We start from the raw sequence: 13,815 nt of genomic DNA on the forward strand, positions 1-13,815 counted from the left end.
AGCCAATTTCCTGAGGATATGAAACAAAATTTTTACTTTTTCCAAGATATGAGAATGTGACTGGGAACACTGATGGCAAGAGCAGCTTTCCTCGGTTGAATATTTACAGAAATAAAGAGAATTCTGGCTGATTGAATGTAATACATATATACCTCAACCAGATACGAGGCTTTAAGATCAACATGAAAAACATCTGGGTGCTTTATTAAATTACAGATTCCAGAACACATTCTCTGACATCATAATTTAATAGGTCAAGAGTGAAGCCCAGAATTCTTCATTCGCTACACACACTTGAAGCAGCCTAGAAATCATACTTCAAATTGTCCTCACCTTAAAAAAAAATCAAAATTCAAATTAATTAAAGCAAATAATATTCTATTTTTAAAAGTATAACAAATATTTTGTTGTAATGAGAGAAATAAAAATTAAATTACACTGCAATATCACTTCCACCTACCAAAATGACAGAGAAGCCAAAGTTGGCAACATCGCATATTGGGGAGGGTGAGGGGAGCAAGGACCTCAGATATTACTGTCTGGAGTGTAGATTAATAAAATTCCTTTAAAGGGCAATTTGGAAGTATGTGTAAATATTTCAAAAGCATATATGCTAGGGCATAGCAAATGCCTTTTAAAAAATTTAATCTTACAGTGTTACAAATACACACATTCAATTTTACATATATATGAGAATAATAGAAATATCTATATATAATATTATATATTATTATATGTAAATGTACAAAGTTATTCATTTTAGCACAGCTTATAAAAACAAAAGATGGGGATGGGGAACCTAAATGTCCAACAGAGGTCTGGTTAAGTAATATATAGTAACCCATATGTTGAAATACCATACACCCTTGGAAAAGAATAAACTGTCACTTTTTGTGATGATATGGAAACCTCTCCAAGACATATTGATTAAGGGAAAGAGGAAAGGCACAGACTAGTGTGCATAGTATGTTATCATTTGTGTTATCTGAGATAAAAAGCTATATTTATTTCATGTGGTATATGGTCATATATGTTTAATATGATTCTGCTGCTGCTGCTGCTGCTAAGTTGCTTCAGTCGTGTCCGACTCTGTGTGACCCCAGAGATGGCAGCCCACCAGGCTCCTCTGTTCCTGGGATTCTCCAGGCAAGAATACTGGAGTAGGTTGCCATTTCCTTCTCCAATGATTGAGAGTGAAAAGTGAAAGCGAAGTTGCTCAGTCGTGTCCGACTTCGCGATCCCATGGACTGCAGCCCACCAGGCTCCTCCATCCATGGGATTTTGCAAGCAAGAATACTGGAGTGGGGTGCCATTGCCTTCTCTGAATATGATTCTGGAAGAGATAAAATGGCTATTTGTGGGGAATGTAATTAGGTGGTTGGAAAATAAGAATGGATGCAAAAGTTTGCTGTATAGATTTACGTATATGTATACCTTATATATTTATAAATATTTTAATAATTCTAAGTTAAACTGTATTTCATATATAAAATTAAATATAATGATTTTATAAAATAATATATTTTATATATGTATAAAAATATTTCCCCCAAAGTTATGACAAGGTGGAGATGGAGATCACAAGAGAAACTGCACAATACTCACTTTCTTCTCTGTTTTGCTAATGGAGGAATCCTTGGATCTAACAGGAAATATTCTACTGGATGTATTTTCAGTTTCGTCTCTAAGCAGGTGCATGCTCTTTTCATTAAAGCAAGAGATCCTTAGTAATGGTTAAGTAGTCTGTTGGGGAGGGAGACAGTTTAAATTAGCAAACTTTGTGAAATATTGCAGTACAGCTAAAAATAGGCTGAAAATTTCCTACAAGAACAACATATAATAATTTATTGTGTATACTTCTGTGGATGATTTTAGGCAATGTTTTTCTATATCCCTCAGTTAGCTGCTGCTGCTGCTAAGTCGCTTCAGTTGTGTCCGACTTTGTGCGACCCCATAGACGGCAGCCCACCAGGTTCCACTGTCCCTGGGATTCTCCAGGCAAGAACACTGGAGTGGGTTGCCATTTCCTTCTCCAATGCATGAAAGTGAAAAATGAGAGTGAAGTCTCTCAGTCATGTCCAACTCTTTGCGACCCCATGGACTGCAGCCTACCAGGCTCCTCCGTCCATGGGATTTTCCAGGCAAGAGTACTGGAGTGGGGTGCCATTGCCTTCTCCTCAGTTAGCTACTCTTCCTCAAAAAAGTCCCTTGAGGAAGTTGCCATTTCGGGTGATGCCAAACACCATTCACATGGCAACTAGAAAGCTACTTACACGTTACACTGTTCTCACACAGCAGATGTTCTAAAGGGACCAAAGAAGTCCAAAGAGAGCCTCACGACGAGGGTGGGATTCGAACCCACGCGTGCAGAGCACAATGGATTAGCAGTCCATCGCCTTAACCACTCGGCCACCTCGTCTATTGATAACAGAGTAAAAAAATCATGCCTTCATCACTGCAGTTCTATTCTGGAGCACTGTATCAAATTGCCTTTTTTTTTTCTTTCTCTTGGTTTAATCCTGACTCAATTCGTGTGATCAGATTTTTAAGAAACATTTCACAGCAACCATAAAATTGAAAATGACACTTAGAGTGGTCCAGTTACTTGGTATATACAAAATGACCAGGTAAAACCAGTACACTTCGGTGCTTAAACACCTAGATCCTTGTTGAACACATGAACAAATGAACATAGCCAGGATTTCAACCCTGATTTGTTGTTATGGCTCCAGTCATCTGCCATGTTTTCTCCCAGAGACTAGGGTCCCTTGGCCGCTGGACTCTGCAGTGGAAGGGCCTAATTACCTACATCCTGATTAGAACATGTCCCAGGATACCTGTTTTCTGGGAAAGAACTCGAAACAATAAAGTTTGTCTCTGTGATTCTTTTTTTCTTCTAGAAACAGTTTATTTCCATCAACCAGATTCCCATTTTGCAAGTTCTACAAGAACACCTTACGACCACTCGGTGGTGGTTCCTACCCATTCCATGGCCTGGGCAGTGGGGGCTGCAGACCAGTCTTCAGTGGAAGGCTGAGCACTCCAGTCTTCAGTGGGGAACTGCTGAATGGGCACGGAAGGCACCTGCACGCCTTCGGACCAGTCTGCCACCTCAGGCTGTGCAGCCGTGAACTCTGGAGCTGGAGCGGTCCATTCACCCTGAAACTCCTCCTTGGTCACAGCCTTCTCAGCTGCTGCCTGCTCTTCCTTATCAATCTCCTCAGGATCTCTGTAGAAGTAGAGGTCCGGCATGACCTCCCACGGGTGTTCTCAGGAGATGGTGCCACGCATGCGCAGGACATCCCAGGCGAGCATCCACCACATCAGACCCACTCAGTGCGCTCCCTTGTTGTTGCACGGGATGGCGATGTCCACGTAGCGCAGAGGAGAGTCCGTGTTGCACAGAGCAATGGTTGGCAGGTTAACATAGGAGGCTTCCGTGAGGGGCTGGTGGTCAGCCCTGGGATCGGTGACCACCAGAAGCCTCGGCTCCCTGAAGGCGGCCTGGATTTGGTTAGTGAAGGTTCCCAGAGTGAAGCGGCCAGCGATAAGAGTGGCTCCAGTGGCAGCAGCAAACTTCAGCACAGCTCGCTGGTCAGTATTCCTAGAGGATATGACACTGACATCAGCCGGGTTTTCAATGGGGACAATGGCCCGAGCGGCCAACAGAAGCTTCTCCCAGGTCCTCTTCAGATTTATGATGTAGATGCCATCACTTTTCCTTTTGTAGATGTACTGTTCCATTTGGAAGTCAAGGTTGATGCCACCTAAGTGGGTTCCTGCTGCAAGGAATTTGAGGACATCCTCCTCCTTCATTTGCAGGACATCGAGGGCTCCGGACATTGTGAAAGCTTCCCTTTAAGTTACGATGGGAATTCAGGACAACGCCGTATGTACCCCTCTCTGGGTAGCGACGAAAGCTGTCTCTGTGATTCTTATGTTTGCTTCTGAAATACGCTGGACTGCTAAAAAGTCGCCTTCATTTCTGCCTCGTTACCTTCTCTGGGGCTTGGCTTTCATCAATCTGTGACATACAGCAACCAGTGAAAAGATGGTTGGACAAAAGTAGAAAAACACAAGCGTCCTGCTGGGCCATCTTGGTTATAGAGTAGATTGGAGTCTTAGAGTGTGCAATTGATTGCGGCTGCCACAAACACCGAGAAGGGCCAGGAAGGGAAATCCTTGCTCCTGTAGGAGCCAGGACGCCTGCCTACTGGTTGTGGTTCTGTCCCACTCACCATGCGGCCTTGTGCAGGCCACTTCACCAGTTCCATACCCACTCTCTCTGTCTCACCTCCACAATTCTCCTCTTTCTCCCGCAGGAGGAAGTTGAACTTGACAACTTCAAGTAAACCAAGTATCAAGAAATGCTTCCACTCATTAGGATTCATCTTCTTTCCTATATTTAGTGCAGAATTTTGGAGATAAATTTGAAAAGACTCTCACATGCCAAAATGCTGTAGCTTTTCCTTCTCATGAAATCTCTGCTTTGGATCTTAACTTGTGCCAAGGGTTACCCTCTTCTTTCCTTCTCATGTCCCTTTACTGAATTTCATAGAATCTTCAACATACAACATATTCTGAACAAAACTACAGGTATTGGCCCATAAGGAGAAGGTCAGTTTCAGTTCCTCCACTTCTCTGCTCTTCTGATACTAAATATTCACCCCCACAGTTGTATTTCGGTTGCTACCTGGTTTCAGGATAACCTCTCCTCTGCTGATCCAGGTCAGCTTTCTGCAGTTCTTGCTCTCAAAGTCTCCAGCCCTCAGCCACTCTAGGTAAGACTCCCACATCTAGAGCTCTATGACTAATCAGCCTAACCTGCTCCCCACACAAAAGCCAATAAAGAGGCAAGGTTGGAGGAAAGAAAAGTTTTGGACGCCAGCAAACAGTGGGGTACGGTCTCCTGCTCAAAGGCCAACTCCTCACCACTCACAACTGCTGGGCAAGAGCTTTCATAGACAGAGGGAAGGGGCTACATGCAGAAACAGCACAGTCAGCTCTGACAGTCATCTTGGAATTGGTCATCAGTGGTTTGATCAGCGTCATCTTGATTGTTTTAAGTACAATTGATGTTTAGTTCTAGGGCCAGTTTGTTCCCGTTTCCTTGAAGCCAATTCTTGGAACTCTGGAAGCTTATGTCATGACTATAGTCTGGTCATCATGTAGTTAACCTCTCCACCTATTGGGGATTTCAGTATCTACAAGACAGCTCACAGGACGTGGCTTAGAATATTATCTATAGCCCTTGAGAAGGAACTAGGAGTGCCATTGCTCAGTCTTGTCTGACTCTATGCAACCCCATGGACTGTAACCTTCCAGGCTCCTCTGTCCATAGAATTCTCCAGGCAAAAATACTCGGGTAGGTTGCCATTCCCTTCTCCCTGGGATCTTCCTGACCCAGGGATTAAGGCCATTTTAATGACTAGATAATTATTATTTAGTCTTGTTGGACTCTTTCCCTTTGTTTCTGCTTTTTTTTTTTTCACTTCTCTAAACTTACTCTTTGGCTAAAGATTTTCCAAAGACAAAAGGCAGGCAGAGGACATGGGGGACAAAGACTATAGGGTCTTGTTCTGTTTCAAAGATGTATTGCAGCTTACTTTCAAATGGGAGAGAGAGGAAGCAAATGATAAACCAAATGGGGTAAAATAGTAATAGTCACTAACTCTGGATAAAAGGTATATGGTTATTTGGGGGATATTGTTTCTTTCTTTTTTTCAAAAATTTAATTAGTTTGAAATTGTTTCAGAGTGAGAGAGAAGAGAGACTGCTCTGGACGTGCCCGAGAAATCGAAGTCTGTGAATTGGGGCCGGGCTCACTCTTTAAAATATAGGAGACTCTCCCCTTTCCTAAATCATCCGAGGTACTAATAATTCTTGATAGCTCCCTGATTCCTAAAGGACTGGTCGCGGATAAACAGGAGCCAGTCCTGCCTTGCCTGCTTACCTTTTGTTCTAAGCAAAAGCCCAGCCCAGCCCAGCCCACCCTCGGCCAAGCTCGGCAAAGCAGGAGGACGCCAGAGATTTGCACGAGGTAAATGTTGCTCCTTTGGATGACCTGGGCGCCTACGTGATGCCAGGCACCCAAGCTCATGCTTCCAGTTAGTCCTAAGCGATCCGTCCAGGACACCGTGAGCTCTCTGGGATGTTCCCTGCCATCACCATGAAACGCGGGGGATATATATATATATTTGGCTTCCGGAAACGCGGATGATTTGAGGGTCATTGTTCCAAGGAAGGTGGTGCTGGCCGCGGGAGCTGGAGCTCAGCAGACGCGGACCCGCTTTGACTCCATCTCTGCTGCCTACTCCTCAGCGGGTACCCCGGCTGCCCAGGTACCTGCTTCGGTCTCCTGAAGCCTTGCAGGTGGAAAGGGCAGGAATGGAGGTTGGAGAGTAACAGATAACAGATGGTCTCTTTTCAGCCTCCTTCCTTTAGAATTTCATTCTGTTGTTTTCATCTGAGGCCGCTGCGCAGTCAGTTTCGCAAATAGGCATTTCCTAGGCAATTTACTAAATCTTTGAGAAGCAAAGGAATAATGATTATAAATCACGAAAGGAATCCAAGGAAAGCTGTTCGCAGCTGGGGGTGTAGCTCAGTGGTAGAGCGCGTGCTTAGCATGTACGAGGTCCCGGGTTCAATCCCCGGCACCTCCATCAGTTTTGAGGGAGATGTAGTTGTGATCACGCCGCTTTTCCTTTCGTCTCACCCTTTAACACCGGATATCTTCTTTCATTCAGTTTTCTATCTGTATTGCCTTTGTGGCATCCAATTTCCGCCCCGAGACTACTACTACCACCAGAAATGTCCAATCGTTTCTGAAAGATAATTGGCCTAATTTCTTTGGAATCCAAGCTGAAAGCAGAACAGAAGAAAGCAGAAAGATCAACAAGAGACTCACTTTCATTCACTTTCTCCTGAATTCTGAAGCGTTCTTAGAGCAAAACACACACTGGAGGTGGAATAGTAGAAAAATATCGTTTATTTCTTCCTAATGAGCATCTGACCACCCCCTGCTTTCTTCCTTCTCTTGAATCACTTGATGTGGAAGCAGTGGTCCTCAGTTATAACTGCAGGGTTCTATGCATAGGGAAACAATAAAGAATCTGTCATCCTATTTGGTGCCTTCCAAGCCTAAACTGAATGACAGATTGAATGGAGACTGGCTGCTTCAATGAATTCAGACCATTGCCACTTTGCTAAGATTGAGAGTGTGAGAGGTTAAGCATCTAAATAAGAAAAAATTTCAATCAAAATAAATGACATGGGCTTATTTCAGAAATAAATTTGAGTGAAACGTATTTCACTTCTACTTTCACAACACAAACAAATATCCCACTGTGTGTCTTAACCAACCTAATAATTAGGGCTGATTTGCTTAGACCAGACCTAGTCTGAAATACTGGCTGAATATATGAGAGGCAAAAAAAAAAAAAAAAAAAATCAGTTGTCCCTTTTAAACATGTTAATTTGTAGGAATTAGTTTTTATTCTTGAAAATTATTCCATACAATATTTTTTAGTAAGTTTTTATGATCTGTATCACCTATTTAAGTCTTTTTAGGTATATTTGTGGTCACATAGATTTAAGTTTTTCACAAGGATATCTACTGCCTGTACTATTTTAATGTGGTAATGGAGGTACTAATCAAGGCATTTAGCATAAAACAGTAATTAGAGGAGTAACTAGTAGATAGGAGGGGATAAAGCTCTCAGTTAGGATTATATACCTAAAAACAACTCCTCCAAACAGAAAAGCTACTACAAATGGACAATTTAGTAAAGAACCTAGTTGCAAAATTAATACACATACTAGTGTTCTTAGATCCAGGCTTTGGAGGATTTTGGTTATTGATTCATTGTTTTGAAAGCTGACAAATGAAGGAAAAGAATCAAGTATTTATACCACCTCTCTTATCTGGAGTGTACTTCAGGATAAGCATACAGTTGATGAGGGAAACTTTTTCTCTGTAGAATAATCACTGCTAATACATGCAGAAGGAATTATAAAATTAGATTCAACATTTTGCAACTGATATTGCTTTACTGTATCTAGGTCACAATCATCAATGGCTGCTACGACCATGAGATAAAATTGGATGAGGGAGCTCTAGAATGCATGGAACAGGCTGACATACCTGAAATCAATGATCAATTTCTCATCACTAAAAGTGAGACCAGTACACATCATATGCCTCTTTCTCTAAAAAATATTTGTATTATTTATTTGTTAAAAAAAGTCCAAAGTTGAAAATTAAAAATTTAGTTCTCAATATATATTTATGCTTTATATTTTATATGAAATACATTTTAATTTTTATTTTCATCAAAGAATGGCTTGTATTTCTTTTTTAAAAAAATTTTAATTGTGATAATTGGCATAAAATACGATATTAGTTTGGGTTGTATATGGCTTCTGTTTCTTGAAAATCACTGTCAAATATAGTTTTCTTTTAGCTTCATTGAGGTATAATTGACAAAATTGTAATTATACAATTACAAATTGTAAAGTTGTAAAATATATTTAAAGTGTAAAACCTGATGATATACATACAATTTTCTTAATAGGGAAGAGAGAAGTTTTGTATTGTTATTATTTCTTATAAAATTTGATCATGTCAGTAATCACTATGAAAGAGTGGAATAAAAATGCGTCATAAAAACGTAACAATGACTTTTGGTCTACTAATAGGACAACCAGAGTGGAGCAAATACGGAAGGCTAGTTTATGAATGTAGCTTTTTTTCCTTCAAAACCAGCTTCCATAATTGAAAAAATGTTCTAACCTCCCTTGAGAATTCTCTCTGCCTGTGCTAATGTCTTTTCTATGGTATATATTATTTAAAAGCAACTGTTCTTGATATATTGGAGCTACAATCCTTATTAAGCAGGGGTGGAGGCGCTTTGAGCAATACTTTCCCCGTAACTCAATACACTTAACCTTAAAAGAGTCCATTATTTATGCTTCAGCATTAAACTTCTCGAGTATTAAAGGGTGAGAAATCAGCTGAAACCGTAGTTCAGCTAAAGTGGAGATGCCGGGGATCGAACCCGGGACCTCATACATGCAAAGCATGCGCTCTACCACTGAGCTACATCCCCACACCTGAAAAAAACTTTTTCCTTTGTTGACCAATAGTGAATACGGTTTACGCTAGACGTTCCGTGTGCTCCTTCAACCTACACTTATAGAAACATAATCAGGTAGATTTAAAAAATACTTATTAAATAATACCATCCATAGATTCTCTGTACTTTCCCTTAATATTCTTAGAATTTATCACGACTAATCACGTAGATTTGTTATTTGACTAGATGTTTCCTTCTCTAGCAAGATAGCTTCAACAGGGCAGAGCCTGTACTGTTCTCTCTCGTAACTCTGTATCAAGCCCTTAGCATAGAGCCTTGCAGATAGCGGCCACTCAATAAAGAGCTGAGAGAAATAAATTACAGGCATATTCTGTTCAGGATGTATGTTACAAAACAGAGAATCTTCCAGTGAAGTGTGTGTGGGAGAGGAGGATTCACAAATATATATACAAATGATTTCAGTATGACAAGTCCTCTGGCAAGGAAATGCTTATGTAACTAAAGGCAGACACAAAGTATACCACATTCTTGGCCGGAAATTGATGGCTTCAGGAGTCTTGAAAGATAAGACTTGGCCAAGAGTTGTACTTGAGGATCAATTTGGCCTTGCAGGATAAGTGGCTGTTCTCACATTTCCACCATAGTTCTAGGCACTAGTGGAGTATGAAGGCCAAAGTGCCCAGCAGCAATTTGCTCAGGCTTGTGGTGGGACTATGTCGGCCAACAGACCTAAGGCAAGAGTTGCGGGTCTGAGATGCATTCGTTGATTTTATTGAATTTACCCTCGGCAAACAGCTACAGAAAAATGAGATCCAGTCTGTCAATGGATGGGACAGCCCCAGCCTCTCAGTGACACTGAGATATGGATAGTGGACAAGGTTCTGACACAGTGTATTTGATAATTCTGCTGGAGACTGGATGGGTTAGATCTAACACTGTGGACTTCCGAGCTTCAGGACTGCCTCTCTCTGGTGCAAATGATCACTGAGCTTGTTGGAGCAAATTGTTGAGCATTTTTCAGAATTGTTCACAGTCACACCTGCCAAAATCTGTCCTCCTGTTTTTCATCAACAAAAACATAGTCCTTGCTCTCTTTCAGAGGTTTACTGTCAGCATTCAGAGCGCATATTAGGCAGACGAACATTCCTTGCCAGGCCTGTCTACGAATTGGCTTAGGTTGCTCCATTGATTTTCTGGTGTTACTCCTAGCATTTGGAACTAGGTCACATCTCCAACTGTGCCCCTCCTGCCTCTCAACCCTGCTCTTTCCTGCCTTGACTACTGTGCAGGGCATGGGCACAACTCCTCAGCTTCCATCCCACTCTTTCCTCTTGTTGCAAGTTCCTTGGCTTCACCTGGTTTACCTCCCCATGGAGGCCGCTTCTCTACCATTGGAACAAGTCTTGTTCTGTCCCAGTCAAGGTGTTCCTGGGGCCTCTGGAGCACTGGAAATCTCCTGGGAAATACCCAGGGCAGTGATAGTGCCCTACCTCTTCCCCAAATTCCTCTGGGTCCAGCTGTGTTGGCAAGAAGGGAGGGTAGGATAACCTATACTTTCCAAGACCTTGGGAAGGTCCCAAGCAATGTGTTCACCTTGTACATTTGAAAAATTTGCATCCATGAGATTTTGCCATAATCAAGGGAGACTGATACACCGGCTGCCACATCCAAAGAGGCAGCAGGCGTGCAAACGATCCACTTCCCACCCAGGTAAGCACTGAGGAAATTATGTGTTGGATGTATCTCAGGAAGTGTGTCAGGGCCCCAGTATGGAAAGAATGGACACATTGGTGGCTCTTATTCCAATCCGTGGAGAATGGTGGTGCCAGGCCATTTTTAGTGGTAGAGTGATTTTTCTGGTGAATTGCAATAAGGAACAAGCCGCAGATGTGATAACTATTACACTATTGCCCAACAGTCAATGTTCCCAAATTCTTAGAGGACCATCCTCCCAGACTTGAGCAGCACCAGGTCTAAATGCCTAAAGGGTTCCACCTGCAGACTGCATTGACCAGCTTAGAAGGTGCTAACCTTTGTGCTTTTGAATCCAGTTTGTGATGAGTATCAGGGATTCCAATTACTCCCCACGAAAGAGGAATTCTTTGTAATTTTGTTCAAAAACAGTGATTTAGACCATTTCCCTTGTTTCTGATCTATTGGAGGCTGAATAGTTAAGTGAAGTGTTGTTGAGGTCCCTTCCTTCTTTCTTTTCTTCGTCCCTTGTTTCGATCGGTAGTAGAGCTTGTTCTCATGCATGAGATTTGGGTTCAATCTCTGGTGTGTCCAGGTGTGTCCCATTGCAAAATAGCCTTTACCTGTAGATGTGTTTTATTTAGGCTTTTTGCTTTTGTTAATCTATTCTTACTCATCTTATCTTTCTTTCTCCTTCTCTTCCTATAGCTGGTGGCTATATTCTCTAATGTTCAGAGGCTTTCAAATATCAAGAAAAATTTTCTGCTGTTTGTAATTAGTATACAACTCATTCAGTTTTAAAAATTAATACTTCAGGATATTCACATACTATTTTCACAATATATGAGAAACTAAGTTAAAAAATTTAGATACCCCATACACATTTAAACATTTAGCATCAAGCTATAAAAACTCATGCCTACTATGTTAAATTATTTTATCTGTAAATGTTTTTAAATTTTTTCTCTCATTTTATTACAATGAAGTTTAACAGTACAGAAAAGTTACATGATCTTTGTGGATTTATTTTATCTTTAAATGTTGGGAACATCTTACTACTGTGTTATTGTCATAGTATAGTAATGAAGCATTCATCAATACCTCACAACAGTGCTTCTCAAACTTTAGCATAGATCAAAATCACCTCTAGGGTTTTTAACATAGATTATTAACTCTGGACCCACATTCCCAGAGTTTCTGACTCATGGGTCTGTGGTGGGTCTTAGAATTTGTATTCTTAGCAAGATCCCAGAAGATACTGATGCTGCTGGTCCAAAGACCACACTTTGAGAAACACTGTCTCACATTGCAATCTGTTTCTAAAGTGTTGTAGCCTAGATTTACATTTGAATCTTCAGCATCTCTCTTACAATTTTTTATTTCACAGGATATAAGTAGGTTTCCTCACCCGATCTACTAAGTAGGATTTTCCTTCTTGGACCAGGCTGAGATTTATATGCATACTGACTGTGGATAATTCCAAGCCTAGAACCTGAGATTAAAAGCAGCCTGCAGGGTGGCTGTCTCACAGTTCTTCCCCAGATTACAGTTTGGCTTTGTACTTTGTTGTGTTGTTGCTATTTAGTCGCTAAGTCATGTCTGACTCTTTTACAATCCCATGTAGCCCTCCAGGCTCCTCTGCCATGGGATTTCCCAGTAGTGGGCTGCTATTTCCTTTTCCTTTGTACTACAACAAGAAATGTCCCAGTGCTTTGCTGTAGTCATCTATGGTTCTTTTTTTTTTTTTTTTTTTTAATATCAGTCTTTCCAAAAGGTCCTTGACCTGAATGACTTTTATGCATGGTCCTGCTGGGGTAAAAGCCAATTTTACAGTTGCTTGTTTTAAACTGGGCCTTGTCAGGTTCAAGAGAATCTGAAGGCTTTAATGACACTGATTTACATAAAACATCTTTCCGACATTTAAGTCCTCTAAAATACTTGCACAACAACGTAAAACACACATATATTTTTTTAATGCGGAAAGTTGACCGCATATATTCATAAAGAAAAGTACCTGGGAGCCACATCACACTTATAGGTCTGGGGATGTAGCTCAGTGGTAGAGCGTCTGCTTTGCATGCATGAGGGCCTGGGTTCAATCCCCGGCATCTCCAGTCTGTTACTGAGTGGTGTTTTTACACGCTGGATAAACAGACAAAGTCGTTCTTCGCACTTTGGATATTTCTGAGCAATTTAAAGTCTAAGTATTACTCTGCTGAAAAAAATATACCTTGCTTCGATCGCCAAAGTCCCATCGGACTGATCCTATAACTTTCTTTTGGAGGAGGTGAGAAGTGGGAGGGGTCAGAGAGCAAATCAGCCTGAGACAAAGACTAGGTTGGTTTCCACCCCTGTCTTTTTTTCCCAAAAAACTCTTTGACCTTTGTCACAAGAGCTTCTGTCTTAGTAAGTCATAAACAAACATTTTATTTCTCATTCCATTTTAAAAGAGATCATAAAAGTACACTACTGGTATCAGTGCAGTTTAGTCGCTCAGTCGTGTCCGACTCTTTGCGACCCCATGGGACTGCAGCACCCTAGGCTTCCTTGTCCATCACCATCTCCTGGAGCTTGCTCGAACTCATGTCCATTGAGTTGGTGATGCCATCCAACCATCTCATCCTCTGTCCTCCCCTTCTCCTCCCGCCTTCAATCTTTCGCATCATCAGGGTCTTTTCAAAAGAGTCAGTTCTTCACATCAGGTGGCCAAAGTATTAACGTTTCAGCTTCAACATCAGTCCTTCCAATGAATATTCAGGGTTGATTTCCTTTAGGATTGACTGGTTGGATCTCCTTGCAGTCCAAGGGACTCTCAAGAATCTCCTCCAATACCACAGTTCAAAAGCATCAATTCTTCGGTGTTCAGCTTCCTTTATAGTCCAACTCTCACATCCATACATGACTACTGGAAAAACAACAACTTTGACTAGACAGACCTTGTTGGCAAAATAATGTCTCTGTTTTTTAATATGCTGTCTAGACTGGTCATAACTTTTCTTCCAAGGAACAAGAGTCTTTTAATTTCATG

The 13,815-nt window shown here is 41.4% G+C and overlaps 4 non-coding genes and 1 pseudogene across 4 annotated transcripts; 2 read left to right on the forward strand and 3 right to left on the reverse strand.

Moving 5' to 3' along the window:
• Positions 1-2,337: 2,337 nt before the first annotated feature.
• On the reverse strand, positions 2,338-2,419 carry TRNAS-GCU (transfer RNA serine (anticodon GCU)). The gene has a single exon. It is a non-coding gene; the product is annotated as a tRNA-Ser (tRNA).
• A 528-nt stretch (positions 2,420-2,947) lies between these two features.
• LOC128055467 (40S ribosomal protein SA-like) lies at positions 2,948-3,902 on the reverse strand (annotated as a pseudogene).
• Positions 3,903-6,590: 2,688 nt separating this feature from the next.
• TRNAA-AGC (transfer RNA alanine (anticodon AGC)) lies at positions 6,591-6,662 on the forward strand. Its single transcript has one exon. It is a non-coding gene; the product is annotated as a tRNA-Ala (tRNA).
• A 2,373-nt stretch (positions 6,663-9,035) lies between these two features.
• Positions 9,036-9,107, reverse strand: TRNAA-UGC (transfer RNA alanine (anticodon UGC)). Its single transcript has one exon. It is a non-coding gene; the product is annotated as a tRNA-Ala (tRNA).
• Positions 9,108-12,829: 3,722 nt separating this feature from the next.
• Positions 12,830-12,901, forward strand: TRNAA-UGC (transfer RNA alanine (anticodon UGC)). Its single transcript has one exon. It is a non-coding gene; the product is annotated as a tRNA-Ala (tRNA).
• Positions 12,902-13,815: the final 914 nt, after the last annotated feature.

The sequence above is a fragment of the Budorcas taxicolor genome, chromosome 11 (assembly GCF_023091745.1).
Source record: "Budorcas taxicolor isolate Tak-1 chromosome 11, Takin1.1, whole genome shotgun sequence".
In the NCBI taxonomy this organism is placed as follows: domain Eukaryota; kingdom Metazoa; phylum Chordata; class Mammalia; order Artiodactyla; family Bovidae; genus Budorcas; species Budorcas taxicolor.